Source organism: Mustela putorius, unplaced genomic scaffold (assembly GCF_011764305.1).
Source record: "Mustela putorius furo isolate JIRA1106 unplaced genomic scaffold, ASM1176430v1.1 tig00000992_pilon_pilon_pilon, whole genome shotgun sequence".
Classification (NCBI taxonomy): Eukaryota; Metazoa; Chordata; class Mammalia; order Carnivora; family Mustelidae; genus Mustela; species Mustela putorius.
The window spans coordinates 2,398,030-2,412,622 of NW_025421526.1; the positions used below are offsets into that span (position 1 = coordinate 2,398,030).

The window sequence follows — 14,593 nt, forward strand, 5'->3', positions numbered from 1 at the left end:
CTTCAGAATCTTAAAGGGCAGAGGAAGGGGTACTTAGACAAGCATGAAACAAAATTCAAACCAAATAAACTGCAAAGTGATTCCTAATAGTTATAGATGCATTGCCTAAACTATCCAAATCAGTAGCTGTGGAATAACTGCAGGAATTTCTCTGAGGCTGGGAAGGGGGTGGTTTCCACAGGTTGGTAAAAGCTCTGCCCTGGGTGAGAAGTCACAGGTTAAGGATGCACACTCTGTGAATATTTACTACACATACACATGTAGTATCCGTAAGCACTTGAAATACACAGTATTCGAGTACCCTCCAAAGTCAGGTATGGCTTTTTAAAAATTCCAGATGTGATTAGTAAGACCATGGTTGCTGAGTTTTCCTGAGCTTGCTTTTCTGAAAACTTTAAAAGAAATGTGCAAATCTTCTTTGTGCCTTCTCATATATGTCTGGTATGTATGTACCAGAAGACTCTAGGCTTCTCTTTCCCTTCAATAAATTGCTTAATTTTGAGTTTGTGAAAATTTCCATTTTGGACAGTTTTAAGGACTTCTCAATCACACTGTCCTTTTGAAATTCCCACATAGGCCATGACATCAGCTGCACCAGATATGTCTCAGCAAAGATGTTACTCCACATTCTTGAACTTCCAGAGTAATTAGTCTACAAACATTATACATCTTGAGATCTCAATCTGGCCAAAGTATTTTAGTAGCCTGGGGACAAAATACAGTTCACCATCTCACCTTGTGTATTCAAGCAATGGAATGTTGGCCATGAGATCATGAAACCTGGAAAGCGTATTTCTAACATTTCTTCCTGGTAGGCAGTCCTTAAGTTTCAACATTGTTAATTCCTTTTCATTCCAAGAAATGTAGAACTCCTTCAAAGTCATTTCAAAAGTCTCCTGTTGTGACTTCAGTGACGGTTTCATTGGTTCTTGCTACAGTATGAATGTGTCTTCCCCAAAATTCATTGTTTGACTCTAATCCCCCCGTGTGATGATATTTTGAGGTGGGGTCCTTGGAGTTGATTAGACTCTGCCCTTATTAATTCATTAGTACCAGTGTAAAAGAGACCCCAGAAATTTCCCTTGCCTCTGTCCTATGAGAACACAGCAAGAATACAGTTGTCTATGAATCCAAGAAGTGGCCCTCACCAGACACCAAATCTTTCAGCATCTTGATCTTGGACTTCTCAGTCTCCAGAACTATGAGAAATAAATGCTTGCTTTTTCATCTATACAATGTATGGTATTTTGCTATAGCAGCCCAAATAGACTAAGACAGTCCTATAATTAACTAGATCAACTTACTGGTCACCAAACTCTTTGACGAAAGACTCAGGGTTTCAAAATTCAGTGTTCTATTTATGACGTCTCCATACATCATTGCTGGGTACCCTTGTGTCTAGTACTCCTTGAACTCATTCCAGTTCCTCTTATTGTTGGAATCTTGCAAGCACAGTAAGGAATTACCCCACATCCAATAGTGAGGATTATCAGAATGTTGTGATGTCATCATTCTTTGAGGTTCTTACATAAATCAGAGCAAATCTTATTTTCTACCAAAGAAGCAAAGATAGCAAGGATTTTTTTAAAGATTTTATTTATTTATTTGACAGACAGAGATCACACGTAAGCAGAGAGGCAGGCAGAGAGAGAGAGGGGGAAGCAGGCTCCCTGCTGAGCAGAGAGCCCGATGGCGGGGCTCGATCCCAGGACCCTGAGATCATGACCCAAGCTGAAGGCAGAGGCTTTAACCCACTGAGCTACCCAGGCACCTCTATAGCAAGGATTTTTTGTGTATTCTTGTGCCCTTTTTGTCATTGTTTTCCTTGTTAACATTCTCTCTGGTAAAGTCTGCTGGCCAGTTTATAGGAAAAGTGCTGACTAGACAGGCCAACTTAATGCTTGTCATTGGCTTGGAGGCTGCACTCTCACCCACAGCTGCTGGCTCCCGCTGAGGGGTTTTATAGGAGTGCAGCTTCAAGAACAGATTTTTCTCAAAGTAAAGGAATCTGCTTTATGTCTCCAAGGCTGGCTTTGAGAAGAGCTTGAATTACCTGTTTTTACAAGGACAACTTGCCTTTATCCCACATTTTGCTCTTACAAAATGAACAGGCTCCAACATTATAGAGAACTTTTCCAAGAATAATCTGTATAGACACCAAGTTCCTTAGTCATATACCTGACTCTTCACTCATCCTAATGAGGAAAACTCTGGTAGGTAGCACCCTGTCGGCAGTTTTTGCTCTTCCTTTGGTAGGAATCCACACATACTCTAAATTTACACTGAGGATACACCCAGAACAAGTTAAGATGGTTGTATTGTACACATCACACATTTCTTGAATACATTTGGCAGCTCACTCCCTGGCAACCCTCTAAAAGATGCTCTTATTGTGGCTCTACAGTTGACCCTGCTTCCTTTCCAGAAATCACTGTTTGACATAGTGATCTCCACTTTTGGCCAAGATATGTTTTTCTGTATCCAAATCAGTCCCCGCCACGTTTTTGGTTAAAAAGTAACCATAAGCTCATTGTTCATTATTATTATTAGAAACACTTAACAAAGAGGCCACACAGGGAAAACAAATAGTGACTACACACACACACCACTCTGTAATAACCTAACAAGGTTTCCAAGGTTTGTGGGAGGAGACTTGCGAATACACAGCTCCCTTTTCTTTTTCATCACTCACCTCAGAGAAATAGTGACTAAGATGATGAAACTGACATTATCTCAGCCGTAGGTTAGGAATGGCTTAGAAAGCAAGAAGCAAAAAATGTGACTAAATAAGAAGTGCGAAGACATGTGGTTGTTGATGCGGGGCAGCCACTGAGCCATGCCGTCAGGAGCCTGGACTTTCTACTTGTTTGCTCCATCATCCACAGCTGCTAGTTTTTCACCTTTGTGTTTTCAAATTATGGTCTCAAAATTTCCCACTGAAATTTCAAGCAAGAAAGTAGAGGGCAAGACCACTTTCAGCCCCCAAAATGCCTTTTACTATGAAGGCAAAAGCTTTCCCAGAAGTCCCCGGTAGATATCGTCATATATTTCACTGGCCAAGACTGGGCCATTCGGCCACCTTCAGCTCCAAGTGAATCTGGAAAATTCTCTTGTATGGAAAAGAACAACAGTATTAGCTTATATTAAGTAAGATTCTCCTTCTGGTGGTGGGTAGACTAGTGCCTATATTAACCAACTTCCACTGTGATAATGTTTCATAATAAGCAACCCCCAAATCTTAGCGGTTTATAAGAACAAACATTTGTTCCTCATTTAATGGGCACGTAGTCCATCTGCAATTCTCCTGGGTTTGGCTGGGATCATCTGGGCTTGCATACAGGGCTGTCTGTGTTTTCATGTCTGCCCGATGCATATGCTTATTCTGGCATGACTGACACCCTTGGCATAGTCTCATGGCAAACAGTAGGTACACAGGAAGCCGGAAAAAAAAATCACACAAATGCATTTAGAGTCTCTGCTCATGTCATGTACAGTAACACTCCATTTGCCAAACAAATTGTCTGGCCAACTCCAACACAAACTGGGCAAGGATGTGTATGTCCTCTGCCTACTCCAGTGGAAATGCTACAAAGTCACATACCAAAACGTGTAGATGTAAAATCCTATTAGAGAATGAAGGATTGGGAACAAAAATCTAATCTATCTCCTCATTCCAAACAAACTGGAGCTCTGAGAACCAGCCAGCAAGAAAAGACTAACTGTTGGGACGCCATCCAACATTGCCTTCCACACAAGCACAATCAGAAGACTTAGAAACTTGTTTTGAGGGTGTTCATTAGCAGGAGGATGAGGAGGAAGTGAGGAAATCAGTGTGCTACAGACTGCTTTCCTGGGCAGGGGTTTCCAGCTACAGCTTTGATGGACAGTTGAACAGGCTGACATAGACAGTTTCCCATCTCAAATGTGCAATTCCATCAATTCCTTAATTTGTCAATATCCAAATTCTTGCTATTAGCAGACATGTCTGATGCAGCATGTGATAGCTACTAAGTACTTTACATGCTTACTGTATCCTCACAACAAACCTATGAATTACCCTTACTTTATAGCTGAGAGGTCAGGTAACTTAGGCAGCTGCTTATAAATGGCAAAGCTAGGACCAGAACCCAAATCTGTCCGATTTCATTCACTTGGGCATCCACTACCTACATGTCAGGCGCCATACTTAGTGTTGAAGATGCAGATCAAGGACACAGACACAGCCCCTGCCCTCTGGGATTTTTTCTTAGTCTCCAAGCTTTATAGTCCAGTGGGCATTCCATGCTAACTCAAAAACGAGTGCAGTGTAAGTATCTGTGTTATTTCTCAGATGAATAAGCTATGTGCCAAGGTACTCTTCTAAGGGTTTTTCACGTCAGGTATGAATGAAGCATCATCGATTATATGAAAATAAGCACCATTACTTGCCAATTTAAATATCAGGAAACCGAGATACATAGAGGTTCCCCTTGTTACACACTAAGAAATAAGGGAGCAGGATTTGAACACGCACAGTCTGGCTCTAGAGCTCATGTTTTCACCACACCACCACACACAGCCCAGGACTAATAAGATACAGGTTTACATCAGCATATTCATGCATCAGTGTAGCTTTGCCTGAGTATTTCCTCATGTAAAAACGCTCATTATAAGGAGCTGCACAGGGAAGATGAATCCCCCTAACATTTGCCTTTGAAAGTGAGAGGGGCTAAATTTTGTTAGTTCTTACAACCACCAGGACTTATAGCCTTGATTTATAAAAATCAGTGGGTGGCTCTGGGAAATCCTGGAGGGCATTAAGAAGCAGGGTGCTCTCCGTTAAAGAGGCAGCATAACAAACAGCCCTTGTAGATACAGTTTAGAACCAGCAATTGGAAAAAAGCTTGGGGCAAACTGGTTAAAGAGTGATTTACTCATTTCAGAGCGTGTCCTGGAGAGGGAAGGATCACAGGGAAACCCTTCCACAAAGTTGCTGGCAGGGGGAATTTCCATCTCCTTCCCCAGCACAATCCACGCCACCTGTGGGGACCGGCACTGCAATGACACTTGCTACCTAACTTGCTTACAGTAAGCGTGGCCCCCATGCTTGGGAGGGTTCACCTTTCCTAGTCACACTTGCCTCGGTTCCAGTGCTATGTGCCCCGTCACCCAAAAGGCCAGCATAAACTCCACCAAACCCTCCTTTCAGAGTCGTGCGTTTTATGTTCTGAAGACAGAAGCTCTTATTTCACGAGCAAAACAGCACACACCTTGTTAAAGCCTGCCACAGCCCTGTTGGGAACCTCACGCTGCCCACAACAGGCAGAGAGCCTCTGCAGACAGTTGGACTAAAGGAAAAAAAGGCCGGGACTCAATAGCAGAGCACGCGCAGCACATACACGAAACACTCCCTAAAGCGCCAGGCCCTAGGGAACAGGGGGCACCGAACGGCAGGCACTCCAGGACATCCTCTTCAGAAGGCCATTGTCTCCAAGAGCAGAGATGCAGCTGACTTTCCTAACACAGAGAGTTAAAAAAAAAAATGAGGAGACAGAGAAATATGACCCAAATTAAAGAAAAGGACCAAACCACAGCAAAAGACATAAGCAAAACAGATATAAGTAAACACTTGATACAGAATTTAAAGTAATGTTCATAAAGATACTAAACCTGAGAAAAAAGTGGAGGACATCAGTGAAACCCTAACAAGGATATTAAAAAAAAATCAGAGATGAAGAACACAATACATGAAATTAAAAATTAAATAGCAGGGTAGATAAAGTCGGGGAACAAATTAATAACCTGAAAGAGTGATGGAAAGTAACAAAACTGAAAAAAGTAGAAGGAAAAAGACCATGCAAATTAAGAATAGTTTTAGGGAACTCAGTGACTTCATCAGGCACAATACCATTCACATTATATGGATCCCAAAGAAGAGAAAGAGGGGCAGAAAATTCAATTGAAGAAATAGCTGAAAACTTCCCTAATCTGGGGAAGGAAACAGAATCCAGATCCAGGAGGCACAGGGATACCCCTCCCCCCAAATCAACCCAAGGAGATCCACACCAAGAAACATAGTAATTAAAATGACAAAAAAGTAGTGCTGAACAAACAAACAAAAAATTAAAAGCAGCAAGAGAAAAGTAGTAAGTCACCCACTTGGGGAGGGGAGGAACCCCATAAAGATATCAGCAGATTTTTCGACAGAAACTTTGCAGGCCAAAAGTGTCAAGATATATTCAGAGTGCTGAAAGGGAAAAATCTGCAGCCAAGAATATTCTATCCAGCCAAGCTATAATTCAGAATAGAAGGAGAGATAAAGGGTTTCTCAGACAAACGAAAGTTAAAAGCAGTTATGACCACTAAACCAGCCCTGTAAGAAATATTAAAGAGAACTCTGAATGGAAAGACCACTAGTGGGAGAATGAAAAGTAAAAAACACAAAAGTAGTAAAAGTACGTATATCTATAAAAATTAGTCAAGGGAGTGATAAAATAAAAAGATGTAAAATATGACAATGCTGTAGACCTAAAAAGTGTGTGGGGGAGGGGTGGGGAAGAGGAGTAAAGACTGGATTCAAACTTAAGCAGCAACATACTCCATATACACAGCTATGCACAGAAGATGTTCTATACAAACCTAACGGCAACCGCAAATCAAAAACCAGTAATGAATATGCAAAGAAGAAAAAGAAATCCAAGTATACCATTTAGGAACGCTACAAACCATGAAAGGGACCAAGAAAGGACCAGAGAAAAACTACAAAGACAACCATAAAACAAGTAATCAAATGGCAATAATATGTGTCTATCAATAATAACTTTGAATGAAAGTGGGGGGGTTGCCTGGGTGGCTCAGTCATTAAGTGTCTGTGTTCAGTTCAGGTCATGATCCCAGGATCAAGGCCTGTATCAGGCTCCCTGCTCCATCCCAATAAACAAAAGTCTAGAACCGGATGGCTTCACAGGTGAATTCAAACATTTAAAGAAGAGTTAATACTTATTCTCAAACTATTCTAGAAAATATAGAAAAGAAAGGAAAACTTCCATATTTATTCTATGAGGACAATATTACCCTGATACCAAAACCAGATAAAGACACCACAAGAGAGAGAACTACAGGCCAATATCTCTGATGAACATAGATACAAAAACTTCAACAAAATACTAGCAAACTGAATCCAACAATACATTAAAAAAAGTCATTCCCCACGATCAAATAGGATTCATTCCTAGGATGCAAGGTGGTTTGATATCTGGAAAAACAATGTGCTAAGTCCCATCCACAAAAGAAAGGATAAAACTGCATGATTATTTCAGTAGATACAGAAAAGTCATTTGACAAAGTACAACATCCACTCATGATAAAAACTCTCAACAAAATAGCTTTAGAGGTAATACACCTCAACATATTAAAGGCCTTATGCAAAAAAGCCACCATTAACATGATACTCAATGGTGAAAACCTGAAGAGTTTTTCTCCCTAAGTCAGGAATAAGACAAGAATGTTTATTCTCACCGCTTTTATTTTACTGGAAGTCCCAGCCACAGCAATTAGACAACAAAAAGAAATAAAAGACATCTAAATTGGCAAGGAAGAAGTAAAACTTTCACTATTTGCAGATGACATAATACTCTATATAGAAAACCCTAAAGACTCCACCAAAAAACTACTAGAACTGATAAATGAATTCGATAAATTTGCAAGATACAAAATCAATGTACAGAAATCCATTGTATTCCTACACACTAATAATGAAGCAGGAGAAAGTGAAACTAAGAAAACAATTCAATTTACAATTGCACTCAAACAATAAAATATCTAGGAATCAACTTAACCAAAGATGTGAAGACCTGTACTCTGAAAACTATAAAACACTGATTAAAGAAACTGAAGACAACACAAAGAAATGGAAAGATGTACCATGCTCATGGACTGGAAGAACAAATATTGTTAAAATGTCTACACTCTCCAAGGGAATCTACACATTTAATGCAACCCCTACCAATAGCATTTTTCACAGAGCTAGAACAACCGACCCTCAAATTTGTATGGAATCACAAAAAAACCCCAATAGGCAAAGCAATCTTGAAAAAGAAAAAACTGGAGGTTTTACAATTCCAGACTTCAAGTTACACTGCAAAGCTGTAGTAAACAAAACAATATGGTACTGGCACAAAAATAGACACATGGATTAATAGAACAGAATAGAAAATCCAGAAATAAACCTATGATTGTATGGTAAATTAATATTCACAAAGGAGGAAGAATATACAATGGGAAGAAGTCTCTTCAACAAATGGTACTAGGAAAACTGGACAGCTACAGGCAAAAGAATGAAACTGGACCTGTTTCTTATAACACACGCAAAAAATTCAAAATGGATTAAGGACTGCAGGCAAGAGACATGGAAACATAAAAATCCTGGAAGAGGGCACAGGCAGTAATTTCTCTGACAAGAGCCACTGCAACATTTCTTTCTTGATCTGTCTCCTGATGCAAGGGAAATAAAAGGAAAAATGAACTGTTGGGATTACATAAAAATAAAAACTCCACAGCAAAGGAACTAATCAACAAAACTAAAAGGCAATCCACAGAATGGGAGAAGATATTTGCCAATGACATACCTGATAAAGGGTTAGTATCCAAGATCTATAAAGCACTTTTACATCTCAACACACACACAAAAAAACAAATAATCCAATTTAAAAATGGGCAGAAGATATGAACATTGTTCAAAGAAGACATCCAGATGGGCAACAGACACATGAAAAGATACTCAACGTCTTTCATCATCAGGGAAATGCAAATCAAAACCACAAGGAGATACCGCCTCACACCTCTCAGAATGACTAAAACACAAGAAAACAGATGTCGGCGCGGATGGAGAGGAAAAGGAATCCTGTTGCACTACCAGTGGGAATGCAAACTGGTCAGCCACTGTGGAAAACAGCATGGAGTTTCACCAAAAAATTAAAAATAGAACTATGCAACGCTCCAGCAATCACCCTACTGGGTGTTACCAGACCACACAAAAACACGAAAGGGACACGTGCACCCCTATGTTTATTGCAGCATCATTTCCAATAGGCAGACTGTGGAAGGAGCCCAAGCGTCCATCAGTAGATGAATGGATAAAGACCTGGCATATGTATACAATGAAATACTCAGCCGTAAGAATGAAATCTTGTCATTTGCAACAAGATGAACGGAGCTAGAATGCATTACGGTAAGCAAAATAAGTCAGAGAAAGATGAATACCATGAGATTTCACTCATATGTGGAATTTGAGAAGCAAAACAAAAGAGAGAGAGACACACACACACCAAGAAACAGACTCTTAGATATAGAGAACAAACAGATGGTTACCGGGGGGCAGCCGTTGGGGGCCGGATGGAAGAGAGAACGCTGACATCATGAGCACTGAGAACACAAGGAACTGTGGAATCACTATATTGTACACCTGACTCTGACAACCCTGTATGTTAATCTACTGAAATTAAAATTTAAAAAATTAAGAAAAAGAATTTGCTATATCACTTGATCACATAAAGGCCTATAAGATATTTTCTGTTACAAAGGGTTCCTCATACTTGAAAAACTTGGGATCATGGATCTGGCATTTTTAAAGTCTTCTAAAATTATAAACTAAGAGGAAAAATATTAATACATAAAACAATTAAGTGCCATTTCTTTTTCTTAAATCTCAGAGACTGGATTTCAGTTATTCTACTCTTCTTTGGGTGTTTGATATTTACCTAATCCTTTACAGCTGCTAGTTAATCACAGAACACTCGAGTGATAATTGTGCATCAATTATTATCACTATCCCTCCATGGGGGCTGCTGGCGGTGCCCCTGGAGAAGCCTGGCCTGTCCGCTCCCCAGAGCAGGGGGCGGTTGGGTCACTGTTTCAACAGCACTGGCTCCGGTCACTGCCGCTGGGCCGCCGTGGGAGCCCTGAGACACTGCCGCAGACCAGGGCGGGCTGCCGAGCCCAGGGTCCCCCCAGTAGTGCTGCACCCCACAGCCCGGCCACACCTGGGATCTCGGGCCCTGGGGGCCAGGGCCACCTTGGCCACCGTGGCCCACTATGCTGCAGCCTGTCCCGCCCAGCTGCCAACCGTCCAACCTGGAAGCAGACTTTCAGAGGATAGGACCTGAGTGTAGTCCTCACCAGCGGCCGCCTTCAGAAGTCGTTCGTAACCAGAGCGGCGCGTGTGCTTCGGAGAGTCAGCCTGACTCGTCCGCACGCACACCACCTCGTTCCCCGGATTCCTTCTGAAGAAGGACCGGCCCCTCTACCTCCCTACAAGCTGCAATGATAAGTAAGCATCCCTTAGAAGACTAAGATTAGATTTAGGAGGGGTATGAGCAAATCCTCTAAATCTTTTGTGAAACCAGACATGATCGATCCCATTACGTAATGACACGGAACAAGGCCAGCAAGTGTGTCCTGAAACTTTTTGCTTATCTGGGTGCAGGCCTGTCTGCAAGACACAGCGGCTGTATGCTTCATGACCGGTTTGCTACCGCATTTCAGCTGCAGCTTTCCATCCTGACAACGCTTAAATGCATCTTTTGGTCCATTTTATACAACTTGAAAAGACCTTAAAACTGTCTGGTTGTATGGGGCATGTGGGTGTCAGTCAGTTGAGCAGCTGCCTTCGGCTCAGGTCATGATCTCAGGGTCCTGGGATCGAGCCCCGCATCGGGCTCCCTGCTCGGTGGGGAGCTTTCTTTGCCCTCTCTCTCTGCCTGCCTCTCTGACTACGTGTGATCTCTCTCTCTCTGTCAAATAAATAAACAACATCTTAAAAAAAAAAAACCTTGTTGTCACAAGCATCTCTTTCTTTTCTCCTCATCCAATAAATAGCTGTGCCTGATGACTGGCATAGATTTTCTAAACAAAAGCACCGGGAGTAGCAGTTTAGCAAAATATGCCTTTAGTGACATTCACCAAATAGAGTTTCCCTAAGCACAGTTGTTTTTTTTTTTTTAAGATTTTATTTATTTATTTGACAGAGATAACAAGTAGGCAGAGAGGGGGAGGGAGAGAAGCAGGCTACCTGCTGAGCAGGGAGCCCAATGTGGGGCTCGATCCCAGGACCCTGAGATCATGATCTGAGCCGAAGGCAGCGGCTTAACCACTGAGCCACCCAGGTGCCCCCTAAGTACAGTTCCGTAAGGTGTGTGTGTGTGTCTTTTATTTATATTGTGTAAATGTTTTTGATCATGGGGTTTCTGACTGTGAATCTGATGCATGAGCAGTTCTGGTTTAGAACATTTGCTTGGTCTGCAGAACATTATTAAAATTTTATGACCACGTGCCTGGTAACGGTGGGTTATTTTGTGTGTGGGTGCTGTATGTTAAAGGCAGGAACTGTTGTCGGGCACAGAACATGAATCCTAAGTTAGGACAGACATTAGATGTGATTTTGACGGCGTAACAGAGGTCTGTGGTGCTCGGTCTACAAATGTGCGGTGAGCGAGTAAGACAAGCTGGAAATGAGCCCTTTGACAGCTGGGCTCTGCCCGGCCATGTTAGAAAAACAGGCTTGCCTCCAACCCTGGAAATACCCACATGGAGTCTACATTCAAACCATTCACACAAAGCACTCCCTGGACACAGAACGGTTAAAAAGCAAACGTCTCCCCCGGAGCAGAAGTCCCAGACTTTGCTCGGGGAGCACAGCACGGGGGAGCACCGCACCCGGCCAGACTCTGTCCCCTGCCATCTGGGAGGAGCCACTCCACCTCCGGACAGGTCATCACAAGTAGAACCAGGATCCTTTGTTAGGGTCCCCCAAATTCTCTTAAGAGGTGTCCATATCCAGCTGCTTGAGGTTTTCTGTTTTTCCTAAGATTGATTTATTTGCTTATTTTAGACAGAGTGAGCAAGCAGGGAGGAGCAGAGAGCGAGGGACAGAGCACGGAGCAGAGCCCGCTGAGCTCGGAGCCTGCGGTCGCGCGATCCCACGGCCCGGGGTCATGACCTGGGCCCAAAGCACAAGTCAGAGGCTCAATCCGCTGAGCCGCCCAGGGGCCCTGCGACTGCCTGAGCCTTGATGTCGCGGCCACGGGGCTCCCAGTCGCTGCGGCGCTGTTCCTCGCCTTGTTCCAAGTCTGAGCAACAGAGGGTGTCCTGTTGGGAGGAAGTGAAAGTTAAGTCAACATTTATCTTTCACTGTAGCTTGGTTCGGGACCACATTTTACACAACACTTTGCTGCCTTAATCAGTGTTTCTAGAAAGGAAAGGTCTATTAAAATAATCTTAGTTGGAATATGAAATAGTTCTTCTTTAATAGGGCTTATTTTGAAAAATTAAGTTCAATTCAAAGGTAAAAAAAGTTATAGGCAATCTCACTGACACACAGTTGCAAAACTCCTAAAAAAAAAAAGGCATTGGCAAATTGCACTTATGAATGTACAGAAAAACAACACAACATCATAATCAAGGGAGGATCTCAGAATGCGAGGATTTCCAACATCAAAAATCAGTTTAGGGGGATCATCGATGTATAAATAATACTTAAATACTTGCTAGTAGAGAAGACTCCCCAGGAGAAATAAACTGGATGACAAAATGGGATTCCGAGCAAGATGACCTCCAGCATGTCGACCTTCGACAGAAGAGATCCCGGAGGAGCCGCCGGTGAAGCGGGGTGGGGGGGGATGTGCTGTGGAGGTGGAAGAGAAGGAGGTTTCCAGAAGGGCACAGAGGACTGACTCGAGGTCACACAGCAGCAGCCTCCTGGTCTCTGACGTGCCCCGTCGGGGCGGCGCGGTCGAGGCTGGGCCGGACCAGGTCGAGAAAATACGAAGAGTGGAACAGGCGCCGAGACTGTCATTGAAGAGGTCAGCTCTGAAGGGACCCGATGAGGGAGGTGACAGCTTGGCTCTCTCTCAAGGAGCGCAGGAACAGAAGGGTCTGCGCTAGCGTTTTGTGTGCACCGACGGGCACTGTGTAAGGATGGCGGGTCCCGAAACGTATTTCATACAAAGGAAATACTCAGGGAGTAGGAGTCAGATGACTGGGGGACGAAAGGCAGGAGCAAGGCTCTGTCCGCAGCCACCAGCGCTGGCCAGACTGCAGCTCCAGGGAAACTCCCCGTGGCCCTGCTGTGGACTTCGGGCCACCGAACACGGTGGCGGACACACGCACCCGCGGGTCTCCCCTAAAATCCACGGATCTCAAAGAGCCCTGAGCGCCGGCCGACCCCCGACCCCGTTGGCCCGACAGGACAGCTTCTCCTCGCTCCCCAAAGCCGCGCCCTACCGTCTCCGAACGTGTCCTCTCCTCACCACACGCTCCCCACAACCCCCGCACGCGCTTCTCCTTCACCGGAGCTGCTCTCCTTGCCTCACGGGTCGTGAGGGAAAACAGAAGCTTCTGGACAAATGGTCTCACGTCTTCCGACCGCCGAACCTCCTGCTTCTCAGCGCCTGCCTTCTGTGGCGCGGGGTGACGGGACCCTTCTTCGTTATCACGGTGAGGAGACCGGCTGGAGGGAAACCTGCACCTGGTGACCCAGAAAAACTTTGGCTTTCTTGAGGAGAAATAAATTGCCAAAACTATATACACAATAAAATTTTGATGAGAAGTAATGGAAGAATTCCATCTCCTTGAAAAAATTCAATGTGCACATTTGACCTGGGCAAACTGAACTTAGTAGTAATAACGCACCCCAATAAGGTCACATACTGTGTGCGTCATCAAGAAAATCATTACAGACTTGACACATAGCGGCTGTTCTCCGAATAAACCACTTTAGCAAAATAAAAACAAAAATGGAAACTTAGTATATTTTAACTCTGAAAACCAATCGTTAGAAAACCAAAGCCAACTGAGTAAACCTGAAAACCTGATTGGCTTTATTCAACAATTCATGAGTTGGGCAGCAACCCAGCTAGCCGGTGCAAAAGAGCCTTGAAAGGCTGGACGAAATGAAAGATTTTGTAGGCAGAAGGGAGCTGAGAACGGAGTTTCTTTCTTTTAAGATTTTTATTTATTTATTTGTTGGAGAGAGAAGCAGGGGGAGTGGGAGAGAGAGAAGCAGGCTTCCTGCTGAGCAGGGGCTTGATCCTAGGACCCCCAGATCATGACCTGAGCCACAGGCAGACACTTAACGACTGAGCCACCCATGCAGCCCCCAGAAAAGGAAGTTTCTTTCTTTTTTTACTTTTCCTTTTTTTTTTTATTTTTTGAAAAGGAAGGTTCTAATAAAAAATAAGTTGTTTCAGGCAAGGCTGCCCTCCTTTCGGTGAAGGGCAGGGGTCTTTCTTGCCAACTCCCCACTGGTGCTGATCAGGTAATTCCACCGCGGCTGGTTAAAGGTCGTATTCTCTGGAAAGGCTGGGACTGCAAGTGAGCTGGATTTGAAGTCTTGGTTTGCTGACAGGGGCCCAGCACAAGTCACTCCATCTTGGGTCTGTTATCTCTCTCTTTTTTTAAACACAATCAAGCTTACAAATGGTCATTAAAGTTCTGATATTTAGAAGCAAAGTCAAAATAATCTCCTAGAACAATATTGGGAAAAAATTGTTCAAGAGAGAGGTCGACATTTCCTGGACTTATTTGGTATATTTCCCTTCGGACTTTTCTTTAAATGTAT

The 14,593-nt window shown here is 43.3% G+C and overlaps 1 pseudogene; it reads right to left on the reverse strand.

The window, feature by feature from the left end:
- Window positions 1–428: 428 nt before the first annotated feature.
- LOC101692564 lies at window positions 429–12,829 on the reverse strand (annotated as a pseudogene).
- Between the last annotated feature and the right edge of the window lie 1,764 nt (window positions 12,830–14,593).